The sequence below is a fragment of the Fukomys damarensis genome, unplaced genomic scaffold (genome assembly GCF_012274545.1).
Source record: "Fukomys damarensis isolate Sample0158 unplaced genomic scaffold, DMR_v1.0_HiC HiC_scaffold_14, whole genome shotgun sequence".
NCBI classification, from domain to species: Eukaryota; Metazoa; Chordata; class Mammalia; order Rodentia; family Bathyergidae; genus Fukomys; species Fukomys damarensis.
In genome coordinates, this window is record NW_022900926.1 from 17,135,170 (window position 1) to 17,150,243 (window position 15,074).

The 15,074-nt window shown below is 35.3% G+C and overlaps 1 protein-coding gene across 3 annotated transcripts in view; it reads left to right on the plus strand.

Annotated features, from left to right (window-relative positions):
* Window positions 1-15,074, plus strand: part of Hivep2 (HIVEP zinc finger 2) — an 87,233-nt gene that overhangs the window by 47,964 nt on the left and 24,195 nt on the right. For 2 of the 3 annotated variants that reach the window (XM_033763254.1, XM_010626607.2), the window contains 2 exons: window positions 8,876-8,970; window positions 14,302-14,346. The gene's annotated coding sequence lies outside the window, so the exon portion shown is untranslated. The remainder of the gene's footprint in view (window positions 1-8,875; window positions 8,971-14,301; window positions 14,347-15,074) is intronic. The other variant, XM_033763255.1, reaches the window with a different exon arrangement.

Here is a 15,074-nt window from a genome sequence, read left to right on the forward strand (position 1 = left end):
ATATTTTAATTTGACTTGGATTAATTTGTGTAGATGAAGCTTAATTAATTCCTTACAAATTAAAATGAAAATTTCCCGAGAACTTTTATGTGTTGGGTTGATGCTAAAGTGACTAACATTTAATAATGCTAGTTTGCCTATAGATGTATACAGAAGGTTTTGGCTGACCCTGAGTAGCTATAACTTAGTCAAGTTAGCCTACTGCTTGAAAGGAACTGGACTGGTCCCTGTGTTGTTAAAACTTCGGTTGCTCTGTGAAGCAGGAAATGTTAGGACTAATCTCTACATTTCTTCTAGTTTGGTCTCTGCATATCTTCTAGTTTGATTTCTTCAGTACGCAACAAAACTGTTCTGTTCTTTAGTATCAATGGCAATAACAATATCTGGTGATTTAAACTATTTTGACTATTTTTTTTTGTATTTAAAATTAATAGGCCACTTTACATGTCATCTCAGTTTTGGCTCTCCAGTAAAGCAGTGTAAAAGTAGTGTGAGCACTTTGATTGTTATTCCTATTTTGCATATTAGGAAACTCAAGCTTAAAGAAAGTGAAGGCTTTACCCAGATGTTATTAAATAAATGTCCATCTGTGGTCCATGGATCAGGTCTTGTGCTGGGAAGCAGGAGGCCAAGGAGCTAGCAGCTGATGGTGTGGCCTTTGGAAATTGCGTTGACAACTACCTAACCTTTCTAGCCTCCATTTTTATTATTCTTCTTGCATTACAAAGATATAAAGCTTACATGATAAATTTGAATAGATAAGGCATTACTAAAACTTTCTATTGAACTGCTCATATTCTATTAAAAAAGTATAGTCTACTTGTTCAAATAATCTACACTTTTGTTTAAATCAAGGAGCAGATCCTGTAGCAAAGTTACTTCTGGCACCTTGTTCCGAGACCCTTATTGTAATTAGAACAAGCTGATAGAAATTAAATGATATGATAAACTACTTAATTTTGTAATCATCTCTATTTTTCTTTACTTATGTTTTGCTTACTTTTCATTATTTTTGCTTGCTTTTAATGGAATTCTGCTAGTGAAACTTTATTTTTGTTTTTAAACATTTTTTTGGTGTGGTGCTATAAATCCAACCCAGGGCTCGTGAACGTTGGGCAAGCGCTGTACCACTGAGCTACACCTCTGAAGAATTCTTAAAAAATTTGTTTCAAGCACATTCTTTGTCCTTCAGTGGTAGATAAGAATGAGCGAAAGAAAGATTCCAAATTACACCAGTTAAAGTGGTGGTTACTGAAATTGTGCGAATTGAAGTAATTTGTGGGCCTGCAAATTTTGTTTACCTTCAGAGCTAAACCAAATGCATTTAAATTTTATTTTAATTTTTTCTGGGTGAATCTTTTCTGGTTGTATTGTTTAAATTATCCTTTTCAAATTATTTATATAGTTGTTTAAAATACAGAAATTAAGCCGATATGCCATATTAGATATTGGTAAAAAATGATGTATACCTGAACTGTATTGTACGCCTAAAATGTACCAATAAAGAAAAAAGGGGCAAGAAAAAGAGATATTAGTCAGTGTGGACTGAAACCCAAATTAGGAATTCCACACATGTTCTCTAGCATTTGGATTTACTTGAAAAGAATCGAATTAAATCCCATGTAACTGATTAATCAAAATGATATAAAAAATGGTTTTCAGGCTCTTTGTCGTGAAGATTTGAGTAACTCTTAGGCTGCGATGCTTATACCTTAACAGGAGAGCTTGATTTGAGACTTGAAATGCTTTCTCATCAAAACCTATAAAATTACGTGCCTCTAAATTTTATTTTTTTTAACCACATAGATGCTCAACAAATAGAAAATCTTCATTCCACCCCTCAGTGCACCGCACAGGATTTGTACGTAGGAGCTGCCAGTGTGAGTTATCTGTGTCCAAGAATATGCCAGATACATTTTACCATGTCTCCTACTGAGCTTTGACAGTTGCTGGAAATTTGACCATGTCTCAAAGATAATATAATTTGACCATATTATTTCCATATTATTTATATGCAGTTTTTCAGAGGAGGACAATAATTAGTGTTCTATTGAGTTGTGTTGCATATACCTTCTCTGTTGCATTGACAAAGTCTTTTTCGTTTTAAATCAATACAGTTGAGAGCTGAAGGAAAAAAAAAAACAGGCATTCGGGGAATTTCCATTACTTTTCATGTACCTGGAACCAATTAGCTTTACCATTGTGCTGTCCAAATATGATTGAAAAATACAAATAGATTCAACTTTCAAAGTTTCTGGCTACCTGTATTATGCCTTTTATAATAGTCCCCATTATTGAGAGGAGTATGCAGGTTATTTAGCATGAGTTTAGACAGTGGAAACAGGTAGAAGTAGTACCTGAAGGGATAAATGATGCTCATGATGAAAACACATGCTTAGCAAGCCTAGATACAGTATTTTCTACAGAAAGGCCAAAAATACAAATCTTAGCTTCCTAGCAGCCAATTCAAAGTGGGACACTAAAAAGGCTTGGAATGTAGTGTCTGTAAAGTTAGCTTTAAGTTCAAAGATACTATGCTCTCTGAATCTGAAAGGCAGCAGAAGTATTCATGAGCAGCCCCAAGCAGTGACATGTCACATCCCATGGGCCATTTATGTCAGCATGCCTTGTCTGTCGTGACCTTCAGGGTAGAGGCTGAAGTTTGTGGCTGTGTTGCTTCAGATTTCTCAAGTTCTAGTCTAGGAACCACCTTTATTCACCATGAGTGTTGGTGATCTTCATATTCATAGACTTTGCATTAAGTATTCACAGAATCAACCTTGGAGGGCCTTAGCAATGAAAATGACCAATCCATTCAAAAAGGAGGCAGGGAAACAGTGGGAAATTGGAGAGATCAAGTTAAATTAGCATCTTATAGCTTACAGTTCGGGCCAGGGGATTTCAGCCTGATGCAGTCATTTTTGTGTGTGTGAAAGGTAGAGCAGCTGGATGTTTAAGCTTATTATTTCACTTAAAAATAATTTTTGTTTATTTAAATTGATAATATAACTTCATCTGACTGCTATACCTATCAGCATTTATCAAGAAAAATTTCTCTTTGTGTTAAGAAGTTGGAAAATTGCCGGAAGTTCTGAGGCTGAAGCTGTTTTGGGTTTGAGGTTTCTGGAAACCCAGTTAATTAAGTCTGTCACCCAGTCTTCCTGGGCTGAGCTTTCCTCAGTTGTAGGATGTGGAGCTGGACTTACGGAGAACTCTTCCTCGCTTTCTGTCTGAAGATTTACAATGCACTGTTTTGGTCAGTAATCAAGAAGGGCTTTTTTGCAGGTCTGGGACACACATCCATCAGTGCATCCAATCACCGTTTCATTGACACTTCATTTCACGTTCGTTCATCCATCGGACAGCTAGCTACTGGGCTCTTATTGGTCAGGCTTCTGTCTTGTGCCCTTTGGGATATTCAAATGGCCTTTGATCTTAATGTGTTTCATATGTGGTTGATACATGTGGTTAATTTAATAAAACAAAGAATTATATCCCAGATATGAACTCATAGTTTATATTTCTAAACCCAGAAACATTTCTGAAGTCAGTATTGATCAGTTTTCACAGAGTATAAGTCTTTCTTAACTCTAAATAAAGCACAAAAAAAAAAAGACATATAAATGTAACATGTCTTAAATAGCTCAGAGACAGTGGCTGAGAGTTAATCACCTTGATTAGCATGAAATATGAGATGAAATTCAAGTTTTTAGCTATGCTTTTATTGTTTTGGGCCTTGTTTCCATTGTTATTGGCTGCTCTTCCACCAAGAAATGGATTTTCTTCAGGCAGGGTCAACCTGTTTTATGAGTACTTATAGATACAATGCATACTTTACAGTTTGTCTTCTTTACTGTCTTCCTTTACTTAATCCAAAATTAACATTAGTCTTTATGCTAGTTTTGGCATACTTAAGGATAAAAGGAAATTGAAAAGATTATAACTTTATAAATGCTAGGAGCAATCAAATAATAAACTTAATCATTACAAAAAATAAAACTTGAGAAAATAATATATTGGAGTTTTGCCTCTGTTCTGTTGTAGCTCTCGTTGTAGTGTAGTACTCCAATAAATCCCCTTTGCCTATACCCCTATTCATGCAGATACTTTTCTAAAGAGTAAATATTTAAGATTTCTTGTTAATACCTATCATAATACCATTAAGAGATAGGACAGAGGGATTTGAAAGGCTAGGAAAGGAAAAAAAAAAGAGAAGATGTATCTCAAATGAGAAAACACATTATTTTTAAGTATATAAAACATCATCTACAGGGCTGGGATGGAGCTCAGTAGTACAGCATTTGCCTTACATACCATGAAACCCTGGGTTCTTACCCCAACATCAGCAAAAACAATAAACAAAACAAATAAAAGAACATCGTCTGCTTGGCCCTACCCTTTTACTAAACTTCACCTTGTACCATTCTGTGGAAACACTTGAGGGAAGGGGATTATCATGCATCCATGGCCTTGGTGAAACTTTGGAATTAGGAAACAAGAAGCTTACCCCCAGTGACTGTAGACAAAGGAGCTCCCCTTGTTTTAGGAAGATGATCTCTGACTGAACTTAAAATATTTACTTTAAAGGTTTTGCATAATAAGATGCTTGATAACAGAAAATAGCTGTGAATAACAGAAATGACTGTGAATTAAGAAATAGTTCTTTATTAATGTGCCATTTGTACAAATTGAATATGCTGACACTTAATTTCAGTAACATTTACCCATTTTGAAAAAAGTAAAATTTTCATTGAATTTATTTTTATTTCCTAGAAACAGTGATGAATAGTTCAAAGAAGCATTTGTTTTTAGCTATGGTTATCTTCTGTCTCCTTGACTGGTTTAACCTTAAAGTATGAATTTTAAATGTCTTTGCTCTTTCGAAGGTCAAAATCATTTGTTTTTCAGGTTTCATTCTTTTACTCATTCATTTGTTGTTGTTGTTTTTTTTTTATAAAGTCAGATTAATAGACTTTCAATAAGAGGAAGTATTTTGAATAGTTGGAAATAAATGACTTGAAACTTTGAAGACCTAAGCAATTGACCAGAATCATCATGATGGGTTGCGAGTCCCTAAGCAAGACTTTGGACTTTTCTAGTTTGCATCTTTTCATCTGTTAGTTTACTGATGAACTCATGAGCTTAGTGATTTTGAAATGCGTTCACAGTATCAGATACTCCCTATAAAATTAAAAATAAGCTAAAAAATTAGATGGCGACAGAAGTTTACAGTTATTTATTTGTTTCTAAAACAAAATAGCCAGGTAAATGACTCGTTTGATGTCAAAGTCATAACCATGATCTTGGGAAATACGACATGTGTAAGTACCAGGGAAGCACAGCCAGGATCTAGACCGATGGCTACAGGGCACTGAAGGATCCTGAATCACCAAGGAAAGATTAAATTATGTTCAGTTCACTGTAATTAACTCAGGGGGAAGGCTAATGTACTTTTGAGAATATAATCACTAGCAGATGTTAAAACAAAAACAATTGTCTTCATGTTCTTTACCTAAACATAGGTTGTATTAACCAGAGCACTTAATTCCCTAAGCATCCATGAACCCAAAATTCCATTACACTAGAAGAGTACGTATGATCATAGAGAAATGGACTGGCAGAGTCTTGTATTTTGTTTCATCTGACAGGTGTATTTATCGCTAAAGCTAATGTTGAAAGTTGTCTGCTTTGGCCTATTAACATACATAATTCTCTTTAAAAACTTGGCTCAGTGGACTTGCCTCTATAAAGTCCTAATTCTCTGGATGGGGTTCACCTTTGTATTACGTTTATATTGATGTCAAAACACCTAAAGTACTTGTCTTTTAATGCGTCTCCCTCTTAAAGCTCTGAGCTCATATATATTGTGCTTGTTTTTTTCTTTTTGTATTTTGTAAACTTAGCTCTTTTTTTCTGGCATATAGCAAACCTTCAATAAATATCTGCAAGAGTCATAAAACAGTCAGCTGAGGAGGTTTAAGTGACACTCATTAACACACATGTATATTTTTTTTGTTGTTTTTAGTAGTTTTTATTTTATTTCCTTTTTTATTTTTTTCCAGTACTGGGGATTGAACTCGGGGCCTTATAACAGTGAATAGTTTAAAAATAGGCATCTTTTCATCTCCTCCCTATTATTAGACCAACCTTGCTTTACTTAGTGATAATAACTTATAAGCATCCATAGTAATGAATATCTAATGCTAAGGATTTTATGTTCTTCCAAGAGTAGAAAGGCTGAGAAACCACTGGAGTAAAAACTGTGTTACAAACAAGAGAGGGAGGATAGAAATATATCTTAAGGATCTCCTCTGTAAACTTCAAGATGGACAAAGAAATCAGCCTGTACTTAGTAAAGCACTTAGTAAAGATAATTTTCACCTCATATTTAGAAAATGCATTTTAAATAACTTGAGTATCTTGAACAAGATTTGTTAGCACTATTTCTGAAAACTTGTTAGTTTTATTAACTATTAAGGTTTCATTGGCTAGTAATTTTTTTTTTAAGAATCTAATAACCTAAAAGTAAAGTTAATGAAATGACACTCTTTCCTTTTATTACATTGTCTCCCATGTGAACCATTGAATTCTAGGGAACATAAACATGCTTTGTCACATTACCGAGAGCTGTTTGAAGAAAGAGTTTTCTTCTATTTTGAAGAAACTGAAACAAAACCTTGCTTAAAATTAATGCCAAAAAAAATTGAGTTGGTGTTTCCATGTTTTCATTTTAATAGTAATGACAATCACCTCCTTCACAAAGCCCACTGATGATTCCAATTTGCAAGAAAATGATTTGGGGAAAATTGCTCAAATCAGTGTCCTACCTTCATATCATAACACTTAGATTTTTGTTTTAACATCACAAGAATTGTCTGCAACTTTCTATAAGGAAAAGAGAGATAGTAAGTTGTGAGTCTGCTGAGCCAATTTCTGAATCCTCTTACTGGTTGAGCAGGCGGACCTTCTGTCATCTTAAAATTTCAGACATGTATATGTGCGTGTCGCAAGAGACATATTTCCCATTTGCAGTGACCGCTGTCCCAGAAAGTAAGACTGGAAAAGCGGGATCAGAACTGAGCACATTGCCCCTGTCACAGCTTTTGAGGGGAGGATCACCGAGCAGGTGGTAGGAATGATTCCCTGTTGGTCCTGGCCTCCTGGAAATTAAGCTTTCCCTCTCCTTGCCTTTCAGTGCAGTAACTGGGATTACCAGTCATAAGGAGTCACTGAGTACTGCAAGATTTTGTTCTCTATAGATTGCTGTGTCTGTGGAATCTTGGCCATTTATGTCTTCAGTGAATTTTCCTTAGAGTATAAAATAGCTCAGTGATTTATTCTTCTGTTTGGAGTCAAGCCATGTTTTACTTTAGCTTAGGTCATATTACTATGACACATTTTTAAAGCACTTCAGGTTTGTTTTTTTTTTAAGAGAGATACTTAGTGTGTAAAATATAGGCATGTAGATATAGTTACATATCTTATAGTGCATTATCTCTCCCTTTTTGGAAACCTCCACTGTTCCATCAATGGTAATCAGTCATATTCTTTGGCATTTGAACTTTCAATTTTGAGAAGGATAGAGTTTGTCAGGTGTCATTTTGAGTGCTAGCAAATGGTTGATTTGAGGCAAGAAGAACAGTGTTTAAAAAGAAAATAAATCTAGCATTTGCTTAATAATTTGCCCTTTCCAGTAACAGAATCTTATCTGACCACCCACATTCATTTGGTTGCTGACTGGTTCTTGCTTCAATTGTAGAAGCTATTTTTGCACCTTTTGTGTCTTCTGAGGACCCAAGTGGGCCTGCTTGCTTGTGATGATTCATGTCTTAAAGTGCACAGGGTGTCCTGGAGTCCCACTGTGCTGATGTACAGAAGACAGGGGTAAATAAAGGCAAAGGACTTCCTTTCCGACCTGGGAGTTCTCACACGAATTCTTACATGAAGTGGTAGTGAAGGAAGGCACATTTTATCTGTCATTCCTTAGTGCTTGCGTTCTTCTCTTGCGAGGTTTGGAAATAATTTGTTGGAAGAAAGGACAATTTTTAAAAAATAACATATACTGGAACCACCTCTGGATAGTGTAGCAATATTTTCTGCTTTTCCACTAAGAGCTAAGGCACCTGCAGATGGTTGATGAATCTATTTGGATTACATTGTTTGCTCTTGTGTGCATTTCTTTGGATAGGGATTAATTCTGAGAAAATACTCTTCCTTGCTACTTACCAGAGTCTGTGAGGACTTAAGATTTTACTTTGGTTGGTTTTGGATTCCTTCTTCAGAAATTAATTTTAGCACAGAACATAACTGCTAAAAAAAAGAATTTGCTGCAAGGTCATCTGCAAAGCATACTATGAAGTTTGGTTGATGTTTCTCCAAAAGACGCGTTAAGGGAGAAGGGTGGCACGGGCTGCAAAGGCACATGTCCTAGTTCCAAGGCATTGGGTTTTAACTCTGGCATTACATTTTGTAATGACCTCCACTATCACTGTTACAAATATGAACTCCGTGTTTTGTCAGAAGATTTGCAGCCAGGCGTGGTGGCTCACGCCTATAATCCCAGCTCTCGGGAGGCTGAGGCAGGAGGATCACTGTGAGTTTGAGACCAGCCTGGGCTACATAGTGAGTTTCAGGTCAACTAAATAGTGAGACCCTGTCTCAAAAAACAAAACAAAACAACAACAAAAAAGATTTGCACTATGTTAAAAGAAAGGAAATTTTTTTTCTTAAATGTAGAAAGGAAAATGCTACTGGAATGATGAAGTCTCAGATTTTCTTTCCTAATGGCAGGCAGTTTCTGTGGGTGAAGAACAAGCATGCTATTAAATTCATTATTATAATCATCATCTTTTAAATCTTCTTATTCTTCCTTCAGATTTCCAGAAGTTGTGCATGAGTTCCTGTGGAGAGAATTGGAGTCTTGGGCAGCAAAGGCAGCTGCAATGCAGTTTACTGAGATGAGGATAACAGGTTAATAACTAAAAGTCATTGTTTTCTTCTGTTTTTACATCTAGTTTTGGCCTACCATGAACTCGTCAAATCAGGGAAGAAATGATGAAAATTCCATTTAGAGAGAAAAATGTTGTGAAAGCTTTATTTTTTCATAATAGGCCAATTGTAATCCTGACCTTTTTGAGATAATTTCATTTGAGAAGATTTTGGCAAAGTTTATTTCCATGGAAATTCTGCTCAGTAAATCCTTACTAATCCTTATAGCAATAACTTTTGCTATATAACGAGAAGAAAAGACCCCGGAAAAGTGAAGTCATAACTGTAAAAAGTTGAAAAACATTATGTCAAAATGTTAAAAACTGGGTGAAGGGGGTGAAGGGGAGCAGAGGTATGGGGAAAAAATAAGAACCAAAACGTATCATGTAAAGGCACAAGATCCCAGTGATAAACGTAACTATATTGGTTGCTTTAAATGTACAATAAACTTGATGGGGAAAAATATTAAAAACCACATCAAGGGGCCGGGGATTTAGCTCAGAGTTTCTGCTGCCTGCCTTGTAAGTAAGTGCAAGGACCGGAGTTCAATCCCCATTACCAAAAAACAGAAACAAAAACATAAAAACCACATCATAATCGAAACTAAGTAAAAAATGTCTTGCTTGAATGTACAAACTCTACAAATATCTAGAGTGGTGTCTGCATCCCAGAGCCCCCATGGAAAAATATAGTTCAGTTTCCATTAGGCTCTAAACAGCAGGTTACAGTGTATGCATGTCAAAGTAGAGAGTGACCATTCCACTACTTTTAACTTTCTCTGAAAGTTGTCAGAATTGGCTAGTAGGATTTCATATATAATACACAGTCTTATACATAAAGTAGTATACTATATTGTATTCTCATTTTAGGGGAGACTGAGTGGTAATGGGAATTTATTTAAAAAGTATTTATAATGAGTTTGGCTCTCAGGAAAGTTTCCTTTTAAAATCATCCTGTGGAAATAGTCTGGTCATGCTTCTTTAGTGGGTCCTTTTACCTTCATCTGGTAACCTGTGAACCAGTGCTTCTGAGAAGCAGTCAGGAGTGTGTGTCACGGTCATTGACATTACAGCAACAGTGCTCTAACATGCTCTGTATTTCTTAAGACATTTTATTAGCTGATCCAAGGCATTTTCGAAACAAACATAAAGAAGTCACTTTAAAATTTTTATTTGATAAATACTATCATGAGACATAGATTTTATTTGAAAGAATAAATGCCATCAGATTCCCCAGAAAAAAAGAGCAAAAATTTTTTAATTTTTTTGTTTTATTTTTTATTTTTAATTAACTTTATTGGTGCATTTTAAGTATATATTATGATCACATTCATCACTTTGTACCTGAAAACGATGTATCTTAGTTCTTTTTTTTCCCATCCCCCTGCCCTGCCTTCCACCCGGCTGCCCCTTCCTATTTACAAAGATTTTGTTTCCATTTTTTTCCTTTCCCTCTCCCTCCCTACTTCCCCTCTGAAACTTTGCTTCCTATTTTACATTATCAATTACACATTTTGTTCCTTGATTACACTTTCAGTTTCTTGTACCAGAGAGACAATTCAGAATTTTTTCCCCATTAAGTTTATGGTACATTTAAAGCGAACAATACAGCTACATGTATCTTTGGGATCTTGTACCTTTACATGATAGGTCTTGGTTTATATTTTTTCCTCATACCCCTGCCCTCCCTCCACCCACTTCACCCTTCCCTAACAACTCATTATTTACACACGTGTGTCCTATTTCTTTGGCAGAAGACTATGTCCTCAATGTGCATCCATTTAGCTATAAATGTCTGTAGTTTATATAACCATTTTAATTTTAAAACTATGTCATATTATTAAAATATTGGAAGCAGAGAACTAGTGTTTGTTTGTTTCCAGTCATTTCATGCCATTATAATATAGGATGTTATTATTTAATGCTCGCTTGACTTTTGCTACCAGTCAAGCAATGATTAATTTCCTGAGTTGAATTTTTTTTCCCCGGGATAGTGTTTTTTTATGCAGAAGATCCCAGAAGGGCAAACTCAGATACTGTAACTCTTTATTGGTGTGCAGAGCAGCACTACTTGGCTACCTGTACCACCCAGCTGTTCCCCTCAGGAGACTTCAGAGGGGCTCTGTGTAGAAGGTTTTTCTAGACCTTCCCTTTTGGGGTCTGAGGAAATTTTTAACTGGGTGCAAACTTATTTGAGTGGTCTCTGAAGAGTGGCCAAAGAAGAAGGTGCACTGCTAGAAAACTGGCATCTCTTCCACCTAATTATCATTTTCTTTTCTTTGGCCTCCATTCCTTTTGTTCCATTACCCCTGAAAGAGCTGCACAGAGGGTACCATCTTTTTCCACCCCTCCCACACACACTCTGAAGAGTGTGATGAGCCTGCCAGACCGTGCCCGTTTCTGCTGACGGGAGGACACCTGTGAGCTGTAGCACCAACCACAGAGACTCAAACGTCACATCCCCCGAGCTTCATCCTCCTAGCACTGAAAAGCATTAGGGAAAATTTGAACTGTGAATGTGAAACTGTGTTTGTTGGCAATGCGAGCCAAAAATGACTTTGCCCAGTTTTGGTTACCAAAAAAAGAAATCCCAGGGAAGAACATGATAATGAGCTGTTTTCTTTTCATAGGAGAATTGCTCGCATATTGCATTTTTAAACATATGTACTGATTTGTAAAACAATGGAATTTACTTTTAACATACTATTAAAGATTCTGAAAAATAAATGAAAATATGTGATCCTAAAGAAGTGATATATCTATAATTAACCACATTATTCTAGATCTTTATGGTCCTGAGTAGATCTACATGAAGAAAATTAAACAAAAGTTGTGGAATATGCAATGGTACAGTTGATGGTTTGCAATTTGCAAAGAATTTTCCTAGACTCGATGCCCACCGAATGTAGATTTTCTTCTCTAATATATTTACAAGAGTATTTTTTCATCTATGAGCATTTTCCTATATTTTGGTAATAAAACAGAAGCTCAAGAATTTATGTCATGTTTGGAAGAATTGGGTCACTTAATCTGTGCCATTTTATTTTATTTTTTAAATTTTTTTGGTACCAGGGATCGAACTCGGGTCCTTGAGCTTGCAAGGCAGGCTGCAGAACCGCTGAGCTAAATCCCCGGCTCTGCCATTTTAAAAGACTAAGCCTTGGATTAAATTTCTAAACCCTTATGGTTTGTATAATACATTTCTTTTCCTCAGTTCAGTTTTAACACTTGCAGTTCCTGTCTGGATTTACAGACAAAGCTATCCCATAGGCAGTAATGAACGGATGCAGTGGATCATTTCCATTTCAGATTTTTCCTTTCAATTTCCAAAACAGAGTAGGGCTAGACAAGCAATTAATAGAAGTCCACATTTGTCATGGTTCATGAATACGATCAGCAAATTCCCAAAGAGAACCATCACTCATTTTCTCTCCCATTTCTCTGTATGTCTCAGAAACTCCAAGAAGGGAAGTGATTTTTATGGGCAGCAGTTAGTTGAAGCCTCCCCAAAGAGAGTGTTGGAGAGTATAATACATCCTGAAATATGTTTGAAATCTAATACAAAAGTTTTATGTGACACAGTGATATCCAGCTCCTAGTAATAGTCTTAAGCCTTGCACTGAAGTGAGAAGTTCAGTGCTGTGTCAGAGGAATGTCGGGTAGAGGATTCTCCATGCCCTGGGGCTTCAGACTCAGCAGAAAGAGGCTCTTCCTGAAAGACTCAGCCCCCAGAAGTAGTGTCTGTGACTCCATCTTGTTTTCTAAATATGTAAATAGTGGATCATCACTTATCTTAGAAAGTCAAACTGTTTCCTACATTCAAAGGAAGAGCTATACCCCTATGAACTATAGCACCAGCCACAGAGAATCAAACATCACATCATCCGAGAGGAGCTCCAAGAGCTTCCTGACAGAAGTTATTTACATAATTGAGTTACTGTGTTTTTAATAGAGATCAAATTTTGAATCTTAAAAACCTTCCAGGTAATACAGTGATACCTCAGTTGTCAAATGTAATTCATTCCAAATTCATGTTTGAACACCAGAGTTTGAGAACTGAACATGTTTTTCCCATGAGAAATAATACAAAACCAAGTAATTGGTTCTGAGACCCCCAAAATTCCACTTTTAAATTCATTTTCCCAGACATTGACAAGTTTTACAATGATTTCTTTCTTTCTTTAACTCTGTCTTGGTTCTCAGTTTTGCTTGTAGCTTTACTGTTGGTATCAGTAACTTTCTTTGGAGCCACAGTTAAACAATATTTTCGCAAATAAAGCACAAGAAAAAAAAATAGCACAATGAGGAATGTTCTAACTCACTAACACAAGCACGATATTGTCTGGGCCAGAGCAGTGCTTAGGCTGAAGTCATCCCTTGTGACTTGTGACTTGTAACTTGTGACTTGTCACAGCAAGGTGCAGTGTAAGACTCACTGTTGGCCCGAACCCGTGTTACCTGTACAGGTTTTTTCATGTTGGATTTTCAGTTCCACTATCGAGCAGAGTTAGGAACACCATACGGATTTTTTTTTTTCGAACTTTGCTGTTTAAGTAGTGGAAAGTTGGAGCTTGACACTGTTTGACAACCGAGGTATTAGTAGAAATACCGTTGGAATATAGGCGATCCCGTGTTAACCACAGCAAAATTGATTTTTTAAAAATAAAAAACTAGACATGACTTTTTCCCATTAGACTCTTTATCCTAAAAATTAAACTCAAGTTTAACTTCAAGTTCTAGGCAGGTTGTGCTCTGACCATTAAATATCTGCTTTTGAATTTCACATTAGTAATTCTTCATCTTCTTTTCTAATATGAAAACAGTGTTGTTTTTTAATTTTATTTGGTTCATCTATTATATGCTATATCTTCTTTGAATAAGATTTGTGTCTAGTTATGACACAATGGTTTTAATTTATAACTGTCAAGCATAAGTTAAATGTCTGATTTATAAAGGTATTATTTCATTTCTAAATTAAAGCACCGTAGTCTTTTTAATAATTTATTATATTATTCCAGCCTTTCTGTTATAAAATTCTGTTTTCTTAGTTAATTTAAAGTTTATGTATTATGCAAGATTACATATTTGTGTCAGCCAAAGGGTTTGGGAAATGATATATATAATTTAACTTGTGAGGTTCTTACTTTCATTAAAAGTAATGATTTTCAGACAGCAAAGGAAAACAATTTATCATGAGAATTGATTATATTCTCACAAGGAGCTGCCTAATTAATGCACACACACATACATATATATATATATCTTTTGAACATTTAATGGAACAATTTATCCTAACCATTTATTTTGTACCTAGGAAGCATCAGGACAGTCATGCCCGTGAGAACTCTAAACTATTCAGGTAGTCATTTCATTTTTAATCTGTCCTCAAAATAGGTTTTGTTTTCCGTATTTTGAAACTTTTATGATTGTTTTGTTTAGTTGTACTCTTTTACCTTCCCCAAAGTTCTATGATAGTCTTTCATCCTTCTGTCCTTGATCTAACTCTATTAATCAGTTTTTAAGCTATAAAATATTTCTATATTGCATTAATATACAAATGTTATATTAATATATATGTTATAAATCATGTATTATATGTTGGTTTCTTTATACTATAATCATATTTATATTAATGTAGATTTTATGTTATGTAATGCTATATCTAAGTGTGTAGTTTATATTAAGCTATAAAATATATCTCTTTACAGATGTGCAGTACATATTAGTATACAAGCCATAAAACTTGGTTAGGAATAGCTTTAAATTTTTTAACAAATTCTTAGAAAGTTTTAAGATTTTACAGGTAATATTTATGAAGAGTTTTCTTTCAAACACTTTTTTTTTTTTAACTGGACTTAACCCAGTTTAATGAACTGGGCCTCATGAACCACGAAGCAATCCTCTCACACATAATTCAAACATGGCAGAGACGTATGCTTATGACATAACGCTGTTTCAAATTAATATCTGTTAGCTGTGGAATTAATGTCATAGCTACAAAATTTTCCTGGACTGAAAACCATCTTTAATTTACCCATCTTTGGGCTGATAATTTAGGGTTGGTTTGGGTTTCTTATTTGATGACTG